This window comes from Aethalodelphis obliquidens, unplaced genomic scaffold, assembly GCF_003676395.1.
Source record: "Aethalodelphis obliquidens isolate GAN/ISIS:26980383/991018 unplaced genomic scaffold, ASM367639v1 scaffold6, whole genome shotgun sequence".
Classification (NCBI taxonomy): domain Eukaryota; kingdom Metazoa; phylum Chordata; class Mammalia; order Artiodactyla; family Delphinidae; genus Aethalodelphis; species Aethalodelphis obliquidens.
The window spans coordinates 20,996,104-21,015,517 of NW_020837950.1; the positions used below are offsets into that span (position 1 = coordinate 20,996,104).

The window sequence follows — 19,414 nt, forward strand, 5'->3', positions numbered from 1 at the left end:
TAAAAATTGACCTCAAGATGATGCGATATTATCCATTGTTACATATTTACACATTGTTACCTGATTACAAAACTATAAAATGTTTTATGTAATAAATGATTTTGAAACATGTAAAAAAAAAAAAAAAAAAAAAAGTAGGTTGCATCTTGACAAGATGGTATCTTATTTAAATAGCTCTGTGATCATAAACTGTCCCAGAAGTAGTAGGAGCCCAACCCAAACACCTACACATGGCTATTTAAATTTACATTTAAATTAATTAAATTAAAAAATCAATTCCTAAGTTGCACTGGCCACACTTCAAGTGTTCAATAGTCACATTTGCCTAGTGTTTACTCTATTTGAAACTTTAGGTTATATAACATTTCCTTCCTTAAAGAAAATTCTATTGGGTAGGGTTGAATTTATAATAGTATAGCTAGTCTTATGAATGTAGGTGTATTCCATTATGCCCCATAGGAACTCCTTTTATCCATTTATTTGTTCATTCATCCATAGGGTGACTGATTTCTCCCAATTTTCTCTAAACTTTCCCTGTTTTAGCAGGGAAATGACACAAATCTTCCCAGCACTTGTGGAGATTTACACTGGGGATTTGACAGTGATTAATTCTTGAGTATGTCCTTGTTTACTTCCATGCTGGTTTACCCTACAGTACTAAGAGTTTACATTGATTTCCTACTTTGTACTTTGATCTTTCATTTTGCTTGCTACTGCCTCATTTCTCCGTTGTTGTAAGAGAAATAGGGCTTTTCTCCAAAGACAAGATTTTGCCTGGGATGTAACATCATCTTCAGCCTCTTTCTCATGGGGCTTTAATTTTTTTGCATATATTTTATACAATGATATATTAGTCTTTACATGAATAAACTAACATTTATAGATTTGACCATTTTCTGGTGTTTACTTGGAATACTGCATAGTCATGTGCAGCTTGAATAATCGCTCTTGTAAAGAAGATTACCCAAGTGATACCAAAGTGCTTTATTCCCATGGAAATTAAGGCTTCAGAATTTCTATTTGACTTTGCCTCTGTAAATGTTTTCAGTCTTTCTTGTGTCAAATCAAATTGAGTTTTTCTCTGTTCCATTTTGATGTGACAGTGTGAAGTGTTCTATCACTGTACCATTTAAGTAGGCAATTTCACAATGATTCCATGTGTTCCACTTTGGTCACAGGTAAGACTTTTCTTTATAATACCAATAACATATAAGGTGTTCAAACCCTCATAACCTATATTATTGGAGAAGAAGAAGATTTTGAGGTCCTAAATCACCAGAAAGTGAACTGCATATTGGAATGGGATGGACAATGGCTGAGCAGAATCTGGGAATATAGACTGACCATCAACAGTAGGGACTTATTTAGAGTAGACTAAGTTGCAGGAGAATAAAATAGAACTACATATGAAGTGGCTCAATAGGATAACATTTTAGTTTTGCTTTCATAACTCGCTTAGGGGGTCTCTAGGTCTATAAGCATTGGGGTGTGGCTAGAGTTTATCATCAATTTATTTAGGCACACAAATAGGTAGAGGTTCTTCCATCTTCAATTATCTTTCAAGGTCACCATATTTGCTCTGGTTATCTATTTCTACATAAAACACTATCTCAAAACTTAGGGGCTGAAAAAAAGAGACAAAAACACTCTCACAATTTACCAGTAGCCCCTGGATTCACCTGGTAGATTCTTCTGCTGGTCTCATCTGAGCTCACTCATGTGACTGTTGTCATCTGCAACCTCAATTTGGTTTTCATTCCCATGCCCAGTAGCTCAGATGGAATAGCTAGAGTAGTTCAAGGCCAGCCAGAAATCCATTATGGCTACATTCAAATGTCTGACAGCTCAGATGGGATTGCTGCACCAGGTGAAAACTGGCCAGAAATTTCTCTTTCTCTACATTGTCTCTCCAATAAGGCAGATGGAATTCTTTACATAGAAGCTCAGGGTTCCAAGAGGGTAAATGTTGAAGTTATCAGGACTCCTAGAGGCTAGGCCTTGAAATGGGACTCACCATAGCAATTGTATTTTACTTACCCAAGAAACTCACATGACCAGCAGAGATTCTCATCCTGATGAAAAGAGTGGCAAGGAATTTGTGACCAGATTTAATATCCCAAGGCAGTTGTCTCTATCCAGCTAATTGAAGGGAGAATGACCATGGGAAGGACATAAGAAGTTTTAATGAGTAGGTCTGAAAGTGACATGTATTATTGCTATTCATTTTCTGTGACCACATATTCATCCCATTACTGTCTGCATATCCCCTTTGCAATGAGAATTATCAGCTTCTTCCATTATGAGGTCAATTATATTTCCGTGAATCTTAAATTTGGACTTGGCTATTGGATTATATTTTGTTTTATTTTTTTGAACAAGGGACACAGGGAGAAACCTGAAAAAATGAGTGAGCTTTGAGTTTACCTTCTCTTGCTGCTCTTGGAAGATCCTGCTTCCACTGCTATCTGAAGTCCCAGATAATCTGTTGGATGATGAGAGACAGATGGCTCAGAATTTCCCATTACCCCAGATAACAGCTAAACAACTTCCAGAAGGAGATCCACAGATAAATGAGTGAACCCAGCAAAATCAAGAAAACTTCGTAGTTGAGTCTCATCCAAATTATTAATTTATAGAATCATGAGCTAAACAAACGGTTGTTTTAAGCCACTAAATTTAGGAGTGCTTTGTTATATACCAAAAGCTAACTGAAACATACTCTTATTATTTAGAACTCAGTTCCACCTAACTACAAATGAATCTGAAATGTGTATATTTTAGTTGTGCACCAAGGACGAAGAGAAATCTGATTTAGATGAAGTTAGCAGTCTGCCACAATGCAAACTCCTATTCATCAGATATCCATTTGTACCCTTCTTTTCATGCATTCAGATAAAATACACTCAGTCTCTTCACTAGTTCCATCCAATTACTGCATTCATCTAAAAAAAACCCCAGAGTTTTCTGGTATTAACATGTTCTTTCCATATTGCCATGATGTGGCTTTTATAGTAGGCTTACTTATAAAATAAAAATGCAAATTATCTCTCCCTGCAATTTACCCACTTCTGATATATAATGGCAGAGCAAGAAAAGATGATGCATAATAAAATTTCTTATTTATAAAAGTAATCACAATAAACACATAATAGTCACTCATCCATAGAGGTGATGCAATTCTGCTGAGAAAACATTGTGTGACCCAGATTTTTTTTCATACCTTGGATCTTCTCTCTATATGGATCTTGCTTGTTCATGGTCTTCTGTGGCCACTGGCTCCATATTCTGGGTAGTACTTTCTTGTCCATAATTTGTATGGTCACGTTCTAAGTGGTCCATTAGGAAATAACTAACTTGTACCAGTTTTACTCTATTTACTACCCAGGTTTTTACCATCACAGATTTTTTTAATATCAGGCTCATTGTTTGTCTCAAAAACAACTCAGTAAATTTCTGATCTTTTTTGCTTACATTTAGTACCATATGCCAGTAATTTCCACTGAATTTATTTCCAGGAAAGAGTTCTTAGAATTATTTTTATGTTTGCCTCTTTTTCCTCATTGTCTGTCTCATTTTAATAGGAGTCATTCAACTTTGAGGCCATATAAAACAATATGACTGGATAGAAAACTTTCTATTCTATGTTTTGGGATCCAAGGGCAGTTAAATTTTATGCTTCTGCAAAGCTGTTAATTCCTTGACTCAATCCTTTACAGCTCTGCTCTGAAAAAGCCAATTCTTATCTAGCTAAGTTATTTTTGTTAAAACTCTGCTAAATGCAGCAATTCAGTAAACCCATACTAAAATTCTATATCAGTGGGTCCTATTCCATCATTTACCCTTGAACTACAGAAATGGTAGAATCTTTGCCTTCTGAGTTACTGAAATCATTGTGTTACAAAGTGTTTTAAATCAATGTATGTCATGAGAATTCCTTCTAGTCTCTGATATCATTTTAATAATTGCCTACCATATGACAACCAAATATTAATACTGATTTATGTATTAATTAGTGTAGGGTAGGTAACAATGCCAATTAGATTCAAACTTATTCTATGCAATAAAAATGTATTTCTTGCTTACATAAGAATCTTGGGTAGTATCCAGGTAAATAAGGTGTTCTGCTTCACATATTCAGAGACTCAGGATAAAGACTGTATTATCATCTTAAACATGTGACTTTCTACCTCACCATCATTTTCTCTGTCCATTCAGAAGAAAGAGGAAGTAGCATGAAGAACTTTTTATGGGAAGTTTATTTGGGGAAAAGGGAGAGAGAGTCAGGCAACTTTTATCTTTCATTGGCTAGATCTGGAGGACATGATTACACCTAACATCAAAGGGGTTTGGGAAATGTAGTCAAGCTGTGTGTCCACAAGGAAGAGCCATATTTGATCATTGTTAATCTCAATTACAAAGATCCTTACTACTAGGGAAAACATAGGTCACTTAACACTTGTTCATTTGGTTTTCAGAACATCTGTCAAATACTGCTTGCCAGGCTTTTCCTTCTCTGGCATAAGCTCATGGTTGCTCAATCTACTATGCCATTTGCCACATAATCCTCCTCCCTCTACTATTCTTCCTGTGTTAATTGTAATCCTGTACTTGAGGCAGTCAACTTTCTTATGAATCTTTTTATCTTGGCTTAGTCCAGAAGATTTTGCTAAGAGTCCATATATGAGTTTATGTATGGTTTTACAGTAATTAATTTATCTTCCTGCTTGCACTGAGAGAGTATTTGAATGGAACTTGTTTAAATTGAAATGATATCCTGACACACTGCTTTTATCCTCCTTGGCGAAAGCAGTGATGATCTTCCTGAGCAGAAGAATCAGTAAATCTTTTCCACTCATAAACTATGAATTAACCTATCTTGTAACACAGATCATGTGCATTCCCAGACTACAATATTAGCAATCTTGCAGGACAATTTCACACCATTGGGGTTTGCTGGCTACCTACTGAATCTTTTAGCAACTTCTTAGGATTAAAAAAAAAAAAATCACACTAAAGAACTGGCCACTGGGGTCATAGAGCAAAGAAAATATGGCTTTGTCAATGAGATTTTTTTCTACTTGCAACTGTAAACCAAAGCAACTGAGTGAAATAATGTAGAACCTTTCAAAGTTGGAAAACTGTGGGAGGTGGGATAGTAAGTGGGATAATAAGTGGGTGGGATAAAAATAATAAGAAGTATTATTTTTAATTGGGTGATTAAAGAAGCAGACTGAGATTGATATTCATTGGCTGCCTTTCTCTTAATAACAGTTCACATTTTCCAGACATTCTGCTTTATTGAGATTAATCCTCCCGTCCATGTTCGAAAATGTGACTGATTGCCATAATCCAATTGAAATGCTCCATCCCATGATTACAAATCCAATTACATTTATGAAACTTTAATATCTCTTTACTGCTAGATTTGAATACGTGAACATGTAGCCTTAGGAAACACCAGAAAGATATCTATCAGAAGTAAGATGGGAGTTTTCCAAGAAAGGATCCAAAACTAGCTGTTGAACAGAGATCAAGATGGCCAAGTAGGAGGACACTGGACTCACCTCCACTCACAAACACATCAAAACTACAACTAAATATACAACTAAGTATACAGAGTGACTCTTTTTGAAATCTACCTGGGCACTTGCATAACAGCTCTTCTACAACCAAGGTTATAAAAAAAGATCCACATATCATCTGGTAGGAAGGAAGAAGAAGCAATCTGATTGGGACCCACAACCCAGAGGGGGGCACAGAAACAGGAGAAGAATATCACAGGCTTGATGATACAACATTTCTACTCCTGGATATATATCCAAAGGAAAAAAAGCACTAATTGGAAAAAATATGTATGCACCCCAATGTTCATAGCAGCATTATTTACAGTAGTCAAGATAAGGAAGCAATTACGTGTCCATCAACAGATGAATGGATAAAAAAAAGATGTTTTATACATATATATATGCATACATATATGCATACATACACACACACATAATGGAATATTAGCCATAAAAGTATGAAATTTTGCCATTCACAACAACATGGATGGACTTGGAGGCTACAAATAAGTCAGACAGAAAATCAAACTCTATGTTTTCACTTATATGTGGAACCTAAAAAATAAAACAAATTAATGAAAGCAAAACAGAAACAGACTTATAGATACAGAGCAAACTAATGGTTACCTGTTGTAAAGCGATGGAGGGAAGGGCAAGACAGGGGAAGGGGATTAAGAGGTACTAACTACTATACTAGTAAATAAGTTACAAGGATGTAATATTCAGCACAGGGAGTATACCCAATATTTTATAATAACTTTAAATGAGTATAATCTATAAAAATGTTGAATCACTATGTTGTACACCTGAAACAAACATAACATTTTAATTCAACAATATTTCAATTTAAAAAAAAATTAAAAAGCGTTGAGCTAGGAAACATGGCTAAAACTCACACCTGATTACATTGTTGACTTACCCAAGTAGTAATTAAATGTTAAAATTTGTTTTATATATTAAGTTTGCATTATTTTAAAAAACTGATTTGAAAGTAGTTTCTGATATCTGCAACCAGAAGTATTCTAAATGGAACAACTGATGAGAAAAGGAGAATGGTTAATGGTTAGACATGAAACAGATATATTGTTAACATTTTACATAACCAAAACTATCTAAACTTCTAATTAATATTATTGACCATATCTAGATTTGCCTGAAAAAAAGCATCCAAATATAAATGTTGTATTCCTGTTAAAGGTTTCTCTACCTCTTTCAAAAGAACACAATTTTAGACAACCTTATGAATTACTCCTCTAGAGACCCAGTCATTTGAATCAAAAAAATTATCAAAAGGCCAAAAATATAAGTAACTCATGTAGATATTTTTAAGGACATATAACTGGGTACACAATAGTTATCAGTCCCTGTCTTTTGCATACTATGTTAAACTTCAGATAGTTAATTACCTTGCCCTAGAATACAGACTTAGTAATTAAAAGAGCTGAGATTTAAAGCTAGATTTCAATGACTCCAAAGCCAAACATCTTTTTACTCCCCCTAGGATATCCAAAGAAAACCATGAAGAATATTGAAGTTCAACCTAGTGTATGTACCGTAGAATGTCAGAGGACTGATCTTAAGGCTACAAGGACTAAAGCATAAGCTTTAAGTATAGACTTCAAAAGTAGAGATAAACTATGAGAGTTAAATGCACACAGCTATCCAGAAATGACCCACAATTTTGGCTTTTTTACCTAATAATTGAAAGGGAGTTCAGGAAACAAATTTAAATATTATTATTTTTATCCACCGTATAACTTCACTTTTTCAAGGCAGTTGCATATATATTAATGCGTGGTAATTACAGTTATTCTTTCTTAGGAATAACACGAGTACTGAGCATTGTAATTAAATTTCATTGGCATTTTCATTGAGATGAATGAATTTATATAGTTTTTTAAATTTATTTTTTTAATTGAAGTATAATTGATATACAATATTATATAAGTTACAGGTGTACAATATAGTGATTCACAATTTTTGAAGGTTATCTTCATTTATAGTTATTATAAAATATTGGCTATGTTCCCTGTGCTGTATAATATATACTTATAGCTTATTTTATACATAAGAGTTTTTTTTTTTTTTTTTTAGATTCCGTCATTTTATTCACATAGTACCCAAAAAACTCTTTCCATGATTAAGTAGTAATTCACAATACATGTATCTTTTGAGGCATTTGCTGCTTTAATAGATGGCTTGTTCCTCTCTTTAATTATGAAAAGAATGAGACCCAAATAAAAAGACTCCTACATTTTTAATAAATGAAAATGTACAAAACTCAATACTTATTCATATTTACTAGAGCTACAAAGTATAATCACTAACAGAAAATTCTAAAATTAAAATTTGTATTCTCCTCTCCCCTTACTAGTATAATATTTATCAATATTCTAACTAAGCAGAGCATGTAATCCCGCATTTGTCTCAGGAGTTACTCCAAGCACTAGATATGACTGGATTTTCTGATAATGAAATGTTTACACTTCATGAGGAACAAAGAAGTTCACCATGAAGCCTATCTTCCCTTCTCCTTCTAAGGACTTTCATTTCTCATGGTTGCCTCCATATTGGGTAACGGTGGCACCATGGGAGACACGACAATCCATGTATTCTTGTAATACATACAGAGTTTTATTAAGGATCCCTGGAAAGGGGGACATTATGTTATATATTGTCAGAATACTTTAAAAAAATACCAGTCATTTACTTTTTAAACAAGAGAATCTGATTGAATTAAATGTGGGTTAAACTCAATGGACTCTTTAAATTGAACTTTAGTGATTTTCTCATTTGTACAAGAGTATCAAAATCCAAGGTCTTAACATCATGATAAATTGTCTAGAAACTCATTTACTAAGAATGCATAAGACCCTGAAAATTTGTCCTGTGATGCCTGAAACATGTTCACAGCTGATTTATGCCAGAACAGAGGCCATGAAGAACTCTGAAGGATAGTCACCAGCTGTTAAGTGTTCCCATTTCCAGATAAGTACGCTTCTCCATTATGTGCTGCACTTACCAGGTAACATCAGTCTTGTTTGGACAGTCTTTTCTTCATCTTCCTTATTTCTTTATGTTAAGGTGATCATCAACTTTATATAAGCACCCACAGATAACTGTTAATTATTAGAACACTCATGATATTTAGGCCACTTCCTGAAGACATGTAAAGCAAATCTTAATGAGCTACTGGGATATTTCCAATATAAATTGTAAAGGAGATAATTTTTTTTCCTACACAGGAAATTACTTAGTATCATCAACAGTATGTGTAGATGATATTATACATCAACTTTACCTCAATTTTAAAAATTGAAACAAAACAGTATGTAAGTTCTCAGGGTTTTGTAAGAGACAAGTAAAGTCCCTTTACTCACCTGCTTCCTAACAATGACCCTGGATATTTCAGCTTAGGTCTTGAGGTACATATTCTTTTGGGTCTCCTCAATCCCATTCTCATATTTTGAATCTGGTAACAGAAAATAAAACAGGAAATTTATTTTATTTTATTATTATTATTTTTGGCCATGCCACGTGACTTGGAGAATATTAGTTCCCTGATCAGGGATTGAACCCAGGCATGCAGCAGTGAAAGCATGGAGTCCTAACCACTGGACTGCCAGAGAATTCCCAGGAAAGTTTTTTAAAAAACTGATTTAATCTTTGGTCTAATAAATCCAATGTGCAGGTAATGAAATGGAGAATACCAACTTATATACTAACTCACACACTCCTTCTCAACAGGGAAAATGTACTTGGCTAAAAAGGAACATACTAGTTCATTATATGTGTTAATAATGGAAACAGTAGAACATGTCTGAGAGTATCTTTTCAAGAGTTGCACTAGGAATGAAATTCCAATTTAAGCTTTAGAATCTCAATCATCTGAACTGATACTGTACTGAAAAGCAGAAAAGCAAACAATCCTGACAGAAAATATTCTACATTCTCTCCTGTGGCTTTTAAAACCTTTGAAAGGAAATTGGTGCCCACTGAAACTACTGATATATACTAAAGGAATATTGGTGCCTTGTGTCTGCTCCCCTGTTGAAAAAGTTCTCAGTAAATGCTTTGACTCCCTCACAACACTGATGGGACTTTTTCTCCAGCATGTTTCTTGCTATGTCTGAAAAGATTCGAGCTCTGACTAAAGGCTTTCCCACATTCATGACATTTGAAGGGTTTCTCCCCAGTGTGGATTCTTCAATATTGAATCAGGATTGCACTTCGGCTGAAAACCTTTGCACACACATCACATGTATAAGGTTTCTCTCCACTGTAGATCCTCTGATGTAGGTTAACGGCTGAGCTCTGCCTAAAGAATTTCCCACATTCATCACACTTGTGTTGGTTTTTTTTGAGGACGGTTTCCCTGTCTTCTTTCAAACTTTCTATCTTGTTCACAGGTTCCTCTAAAGGTGAAACTCTGAGAAGAATTCATGTGAAGAGTGTTAGAAACTTTGTAATGCAGTTCTTTGTCTGAAGAAGTCTTTCGCCTTGAAGCTGATTTCACATTTATAGTTCCGGTGTCTCTATCATTTTGTCTTAAGGTGTGAAGCTCCTTCGATGCCCACTGCAGTTGCTTTTTTGTGGGCTTAAGCTGGCTACGTGGTGTCTCCTGAGTGATTTCACAAGTTGGTAGCTTCTTTGCAAGCATGTCTTCATTTCGTCCAAGAAAGACCTGTTCAGCCGCCCTGTCGTGCACTTTCTCCAGCTCCTCCAGCATCACCATGGCTTCCTCTCCACTCTATGGTCAATTCTCTTGAAACCAGGCCTGCAGCTCCTCAGGCAATATGGCCAGGAACTGCTCCAGCACAAGCAGCTCCAGCATCTGCTCCTTGCTGTGCATCTCTGGCCTCAGCTACTGACAGCACAGCTTACAGAGCCAGCTCAGAGCCTCCCGTGGCCCAGGTGACTCCTGGTAGTCAAACTGCCTGAACTACTGGCGGTAGGTCTCTGAGCTGTAGTAGCTGCTTCAGTGGCGGCTGGAGACCATATTACATGCCTGCCCTCCCTCTTCCACCTTCATTACCAGAATGCAGTCAGGGTCCGCTGAAGTTTGTGGAAGGAGTTTTGATGTCTCTCTCAATTTTGCATACATTTGGACTGGGAATAGCTCAGAACTGCTAGGCTTTAATCTTCAAGAAGTGGAAACTCTCCTTATGACACTTCTCCTCTGCTGAGCCTGCACCCGACGGTCCTGGGACACCTTCCTCCACCATATGTTGCCGCTTCCGGATGGGGACCCGACTCCACGAGACCACACGAGGAGAATATATACATAATAGTTTGTACCTCTTAGTCCTCTACCCTTATGTTGCCCCTCTCCCTTCCCTCTCCCCTCTGGTAATCGCTAGTTTGTTCTCTATATCTGTGAGTCTGCTTCTTTTTTTCTATGTTCACTAGTTTGTTGGATTTATATTTTTAAATGATGAAATTTTTACTGGGCTAAAGTGAAGAAAATAACAAATGTTTTCTTTAAAAGATTGTTATTGAATTAACCCAGACAACAGAATTATTCAGCATCCTAACTAAATAAAATACATTATACCTAAGTTCAATAGTAAAAGAAATCCTTATTCATTTCCAGTTTGATAGCTTCACATAACTTATATGAAAGTATTCTATGACATACAAATGATTGTAAAATGTGATAACTTTCATAATTATGAATAAAATTTTAAGTATATATGAACCAGAACATGTAGCTTTTTGACCGACCAGAGGTCGATGAATAACAAATTAAAACAGAGCTATATTTTGCTTTATTTTTTTCTGTTCTAAGAACCATTATTTCTAGCTGCTTAATGTAGAACAGAGAGTAGTGGCTCCTTTTGCAGATGAGTGGGACAATTTATACATCTGAAATGTTAATAATGTCATTCTCTTGGAATCCACCTCTCTGTAGCCCTGAGCATTCTTGCCTACATTTTCTTAACTACTCCTAGATTGCTATTGTTATCTGTGTCAAGGACGTGGAAGTCATAGAATGAGACCTTTTCCTCTTAAAACAAGAAGTAATTGCTTTCTTTTCTATTTTAGACTTCATTCATCATGAGTATAAAGGAAAAAGACAAAAATAAGGTCATTGATTTTTGTATTGAAGAACTATTAGTACCAATGATTTATATCACAGTGTTATTGTTAGAAAGATATCAAATGATGTCTGTAAAATAATACAGAATGGCTTAGTCATTTTCAGTTTCTGGCTATATGAGGGTGATGTTCTTAGGTAACATAAAGGCTAAATATTATAGACCACACATACTGATCTCTTGTTTCCAGAAAGCTTCTTTTCTAACTCCCCTAAGTCATCATGGAAAGAGAAAATAATTTTTTCACAGGAAATAATGACAATACCCTCATTAAGACATTGGATGCTGATTAATTCCTAGTGTCAGCTGGTGCTATTTGCGCTGTACCTGAGTCACAGATTCTACTAGTTGATACTCTTTCCTAGTTATTAGCTTGTATCATTCAAATCTATTTGGCAAGTTGTACTGTGGATTGGTCTGCAATACAGTTTGGCACCTTGAATAAATATATTCACAGTAATTCCTGATGTGGTAAAATGGTCTATTTTGTATATCAGATTCCAATGAAACTAAACGCTATTCTCAGAGAGATGTGATTTTGAACTGGCAAGACATGAGAAATTGGCATTGAGAATAAGTAGCTTTTATGTCAAAGTTGTCAAACCAATTTTTTTGGCTGGAATTCTTCTTTATACCAGATGGCCTTGTTTTTTAGATATTTGTGAAAATAATAGATAAATATTTCCCCCTGAAATTTTTCTTGCACCTTATCCTGTGATGTACCTTGTCCAAGTTTCTAAACAAGTGAGGATAATTAATTTGTTCTTATAAAGACTTCTTAGTTTATTTTGTACTAAATTAAATTGTATCATCATGCAACTTGATTTAACCATAAACTTACTTTATTCATTTCTGTAGTAGTTTCTGATGTGCTAGTCTATGGAAATGTAAAGATGAAATGACATAGCCCCAAGTTACAAAGTTTGTACACATGAAACACAGTAATTATAATATGTATGATAATTCTACAGTGGCACTCTGCATTGGATTTAATACATGTATGGAAGAGTAAGAAGATATAATTAGGTATATAATGATGAAGAAATGCCTTATCGGAGGGAGGTTAACTTGAGATTTGAAGGATGAATGTGTTTGACAGTCATGACTGAGAGGGTTTAGAAGGGAACAACAGTTAGAAGCATATGAAGGACTAAATGAATTCATAAATGAGTTAATAAAGAAGTCTTTTTTTCTTTTAATACTCAAAATTTGCATATTAATTTTATATAGATATAATCAAACTCCCCATTTTCATAGGGAAATAAAATTATATTTACAAGAAATGACTTCTTTAGAATTGAAACCTTGGAATTTAATAGTGTTTTGGGGAACATTTATAACTGTAACTTAATTATTAGAAATTTACAAAAATGTGACATATATATCAATTATTATGATTGAGAGTAAAAATATCCACAACAATCCAACCATACCTGAGGTTAAATCAGAATTTGTCCAAAAATATCTTTATATGTATTATTGTTCTGTGTGCATATTTATTTTTCTCAAAGGATAAAAATATCCTTTGAGAACAACAAAAGATCAATAAGGCCATAAACATTTATAAAATGAACAGGATATTGATGGTCATTTATGAATGTATGTAAGTTATACTTGCCCTATTCCTGGCAGAATTCATCTGAATCTCTTCATTCAGGCTCTGTTTGATTCAGCTGTTCTAGTGTTCAAAGCCAATTCTATAATCCTAGGCTTATGTGAGATGTGTAATGTGAACTCTAATAGCTGGAAGAAAGTGCTCATGTTATGCAAATATCAAATTTCTTATTTGTTCCAGCTGAGGGGTTATTTTCTAACAACTTTTCCCATATTCACCATAAACAAATTAAAGAAAGCAATAAAGAACTAGGGACCTGTAGGAATTTCCACCAATTGTTTTAGCAAATTCCTACAGACAAATTTATTAATGATAAGAATCTGTTCACATGAGCAAACAGCCCATTTACCAAATAAAAGATTTTCTTCAGATTTTGTGCAATCCTAGTTAGCTCCCAAGCTAAGACCCTGTCAAGGTCATGTTCTCCCTTACTACAACAAGTTTAAGTTTTGCTTTATTAACAGATTCCCTAGTGATAATCTGGAGAGTTCAATACAGGGAATATGATGAGTGCAGTGTGGGACATATTTGATTTGAAAGATCTGTGAGACATCAGTAGGCACTTGAAAATATGTGTGGAGGACAAAAGAGTTGATAGAGATAAAGATGATTTTTGATAAGGCTTTCATTAAATCAAGATTGTATCATTCAGATGAACAAAGTATGGGTTCTGGTCAAAAAGTTGTAAACTAATAATGAGTACATTTTTTATAACCTCCCATGCCAAACTTCACGGACATCTTCCCCCTATGAACATCCTCCACTTTATGAAGGTCTGCCATGTCAAGCTCATTATCATTTTATCATTTCCATGATTTGGCTGTTAATCTGGGTGCTAGTAGCACATACATTATTATTTAATTGATTTATCAGTTGGGTATTATTCTATTTTATACATGTAACATGATTTGTAAAGCCAGTCATCTATTAATGGACATTTGGAGTGTTATCAGTTTTTTACTATTACAAACTGTGCTGCAATCAATATTTTTGTTTATATATTATATGTTTATATATAAATATCAGCTTATATTTGACAATATAGCTGTAGAGCAAATTTCTAGTGGTGAAATGCTGTGTCAGGTTTGTGCATTTAAAAATGTGATATATGTTTCAAAATTTCCCTTGAAAGGATTAAAAAATTGTACTGAGTTAAATCAATGACGTTTGAGAGTGTTAACCAGCAGCACACACAGAAAAAAAGAACTAGGGAAAACACAGATTACTGAAATTAGAAACTAAGTCAGTAAATAGAATAATGGAAGATAATAGCAAAATATCCAAGTGTTGGAAATAAAGTTAGCTTGTGTGATTAAAACCAAAATATGTATGATAAACTTACCATTTTTAAGGGCAGTGATTTCAATGTTGGTTAGTGACTGCAGTTGACTATGATAAAATTTTACTGGTCTGTACTACACAAAAACTTTTTGAAAAGATTAAAGATGACAATGTCAAAGCATTTAGCTCTAAAATAATATGCTGTATATTGATTTGATTTTCTTCTTATTTGGTGTTAAAATGTTGATATTAGGTGGCATTTATTTATTGCCTTACATTCCTATTCTCATTATAATACCATCTTACATCCCACCTTTTTTTCTTTTTTTTACACTTTTCTTGGCCAAAAAAATTCAAACAAAGAAAAATCACTATCACAGGAGAGAAAATAACACAATATAAAATAAGTCATTTTAGAAGTCTAATCAAGTGAGCAGGTTTTAGTGTCAGAAATCCATAATGTACCTTTGTTTAAAAATTATAGGGCACAGTTTCCCAATGTGGCTCTAAAGCCTCCTTCATCATAATTGTTTGAGATGCTGCTAAGAAATATCCCTGAGAACTCCCTCAGAATTACTAAATCAGCATCACAGTGTGTGTGGTCTACAAGTTCAAAGGATTACCATATGATCCCTTTCACACTGTAGTATATAAACTAGTGATACAAAAAATATATATATATTAGTCAACATATATGAAGAAGGCATGATAACAAAGACATCAATGTGAGACTCAAATAACATGATTTATCAATATCTTCTAACACCACTGGTAGACAAAGGTAGAAGTGGCCCATATGTATAATTATATCTGGCCTTATTTTGGGATGAAAATAGATCATCATGCTTCTTTAATTACAGAATATATAGTTCCGAGATGGAAACAGGAAGCAATGCAAAAAGGACACCTTTTTTTATAATAATTTGAATATGGAAAATGAATCAAAATGAGTGTCAAGATGATCATAAGTGGAAAATAAAACACATTAGCCAAAGAGAAGACTACTATCTAGAAAAATTAAAGTTTACAGTTGAATTAGTTTTTGAAGTGTTTGTAGTAAATTTGCATGCTTATTATGGTCATTAGGAAAGAAAGTAATAGGAAGAGACAAATCTGAAGGTAATAGAAAGAAATATGACCCAGAGAGACTATTGGGCCATTCCATATTTTGAGACTGGAAGAAAGAAAGTAACTCAAGAGTGTTGCAAAGCTCTCAAAAAAATTCTGGTTATGCAATTATAATTTGCTTTTATATTGGAAAAGAAGAGGAGGTGCCTAAAACATTAGTATAAGAGGCCAGGGTGTTCTCCAACAACTACAACTTTTATAAACTTAAGTGAAATGTATAAAAGATGGAAATAAGAACTAAGCATAACTAAAAACAAATATAAATGAGAAGCACAAGTCTCAGAAAAACTAAGGGTTACAGAAGTTTAAGAACAACAGTGAAAATTTTATTTTAATCTCTGTTCTGACAGTAAGGTGGAAAAAATTGTAATAACCGCAATTAGAACAATGTTCCACAATTAATGGATGACAAAGAGAGTAGAGCTATTCAATAATAATATGTCCATTTGTTGTTGTTACCTGAAAAGAGAAAATGGATTATTAACAAAAGAATTCCCAGAGATGAAAATAACTGCTAAAAGAACACCAATATGTCCTAGAGCCCCAATTCCATGCTCTGAATGGGTTATATTCCACAAAACTGAGAAGAAAAGATGTGAACTGATATATAATATCAATTTTATAATTTAAAATACTATATTCTTACTCAGCTTGTCACCTTATTCTATCACAGTATTCCATAGTAAATATGCAAAGGAGAAACTCCAGAGCAAGCCTTAGAGTGGGAAGTGATTAAATAATTTTAATAAGAACACCGTTGTAAATTACTGAGCCATAATCTGAATCAGGGTTGTTTTGATTATCTCCAGAATCTGCCCGTCTGTTCAGCGTTAGGTCACTTTCCTATGCTCAGTGGCTCTGACTGATATACTTACATTGTGTTTATATTCAGGAAAGTCATCTCTTATTGGAGATAATCATTAACATCTGATGTATTTTTGAAGAACCTGTATATCTGGTGAATACAAAGTATCATGGAATACAATAATTTTTCTTGAAATTTGAATTTGTATTTCTGGATTTCTTATAAAATGCCAAATTTTCATGTAAGAAAAATAATGATAACCCTAAAATAACTGTTTACTTCCTGAGATTTTTAAAAATAAATATATTTTTATCCATAGCTCTCAGGTTCCACATACATTCTGTTTCAAGTACAACAACTAAACTGTAGATTAAATATTTCCTTTTGTTTTAGCTTCCTTCCTGCTACTTCTTGTCTCTCTTACATATTCAACTTTATTGTTTTTATTTTATGTCAGATATTTCATACAATTATTAGATTATAGCACATGGACAATTAGCATTCTCTGAAAATATTTCAAGAATTCAGCAAAAGATGTGATGTTTAGGATCTTTGCTTTTCCCATATACCTGTGTGCATAAAAAGTTTTATTAGAAGAATTAGCTGTAATTTTGGATTATGTGCTATAAATACATATATACTTATATTTATAAAATGAAAGACTTGTCCAACCCTGAAACACAATCCATCTCACAGATATCAAATTGTTAAACAAAGTTTCTCTTAATTTAAAGATTTTGGGTCATTTTATTTTATGATTTCTGACTTTATAAGGTTTTTTTGTTGTTGTCCCAAAATGAACTAGTGTTTTCAGGAGACGGAAAATATATTAAATTCCTATTGCAGCTGTGATATAGTAGCATGAACTGGTAGCTTAAAGTAGCATAGATCTGGCTTTCAGAAGTTCAAAATAGGTTTCATCTTGTTAAAATTAAGATGTCAGTAAGCCAGTCTACACTAGCAAACGTAAAATAGACAGCTAGTGGGAAGCAGCCACATAGCCTAGGGAGATCAGCTCAGTGTTTTGTGACCACCTAGAGGAGTGGGATAGGGAGGGTGGGAGGGAGACACAAGAGGGAAGAGATATGAGGATATATGTGTATGTATAGCTGATTCACTTTGTTCTAAAGCAGAAACTAACACACCATTGAAAAGCAATTATACTCCAATAAAGATGTTAAAAAAAAAGAAAAAAAAGATGTCACTAGGGCTTCATTCCTTTTTAGAGGCTCCAGAGGGGAATCTGTTTCCTTGCCTTTTACAGTTTCTGAGTATTTCTCACATTCCTTAATTCATGATCTCATTTCATCTTAAAAGCCCACAAGGGCCATTCAAGTCTTTCTTTTACAATATTACTCCTACACAGGCTCTTCTTCTGCCTCCCTCTCCCACATTTAAGGCTTCTGTCATTACATTGAACCAACCCAGATTACCTGGGATAATCTCCTTATTTTAAGGTCAGCTGATCAGTAACCTTAATTTCATCTGTAACCTTAATTTGCCAGGAAAGATACAGAAGTCACAGGCTCTGGCAATCATGGATATCTTTGGGATGCCTTTCATTCCTGTCTATAACAGAAGAAAATGATTGTTTTGCTATCTTCTAAAATACATATTCAAACTTTGTATTGAAATTATTTTAAATATAACATGATTTGAATGAAAATATTTAATAAAAGTGAGTCACAACAACTGGAGGGAACAGGACTTACTTACAGAATCACCGTGTAAGTATCTCAGTTAACTCTCGCCACTGCAAAGCAACAATTTAACCAGTAAAATTACAATTTTTAAAAAATCTTTCAAAGTCCCTAGAAATTTGCTCAGAATAGGCAAATTTACAGATATGAGAAGTATATTAGTGGTTGCTTAGGACCGAAGTCAAAGTGGGGAAGAGAGGAAATGGAGATTGACTGCTAAGTGTCCCAAGATTTCTTAAGGGGAATGAAAATGTTATAACATTTAATTGTGGTGATGGTTGAATATCCTGTGAATTTACTGAAAATACTGAATTATATAAACTGTGAGTTATACAGTATATGAATTATATCCTTCTATTTCCTTCCTTACCATGGTACAACTCTTGCATATTGAATTTTTTTGCCACTTATCTCTATACTATATTTTAACTTTTGACATAATTCATCATTTCTGGTTCTGATACAGATGATTTCTTATTTTAACCTCTACTATTTATTTCCAAAGAATCAAATTCAAACTAGATTTTGACTTAGAAGAATAGAGAAAATGCAACAATAGTGATATTTTACTATAAAAATTTGTAAGTTCTGGCCTAATACAAAGGCAATTATACTTTTTCAATTATGTGTGAGCAATTGAAGTGCATGTGAGCCAGGTTTACAATTCCTTGGGGTGGAGAGAAAGTTTTGAAATAACTCAAGTACCTGGACCCACACAATTTTCACTTACTTTGTCCATAAAAATCCATCAAATGTATCCTACAATATTTTTGTGGTCAGTGTTGTTGTTAGAAGAACTACATATTAAATAGGTAAATAAAGGGAACTATTACATAAAAATGTTTGGTAATGTTCATTTTAATACAAGTAAGTATCTCATCTAAATAATTTTCAGTTTTTGTTAACTGATATTAAGCTACTTTTTTTCTTACGATACTGGAACAATTCTTAGCTGTTCATATGATGACTTCTGAAGCAAAATTTTCTGTAATCAGCAAAAATAGCATAACTAAAAACCACATGATATGGCAAATAATACCGAACTAATCTGAGAACTGAAATAAATATAAGAACAGAGGTTAAGAATTATCAGATAATTTCCCATCACCAATTATTTGGTAGTATTTTTAGAGTATCCATTTGTAGAGTATTATTAAACTGGTTTCTAGGTCATCATTCAACTTTTCATTTAATTAAAAGATAGTGAGTGATAAAAATATTAT

General features: G+C 33.8%; 1 pseudogene; it reads right to left on the minus strand.

Moving 5' to 3' along the window:
- Positions 1-8,940: 8,940 nt before the first annotated feature.
- LOC113618691 (zinc finger protein 396-like) lies at positions 8,941-10,668 on the minus strand (annotated as a pseudogene).
- Between the last annotated feature and the right edge of the window lie 8,746 nt (positions 10,669-19,414).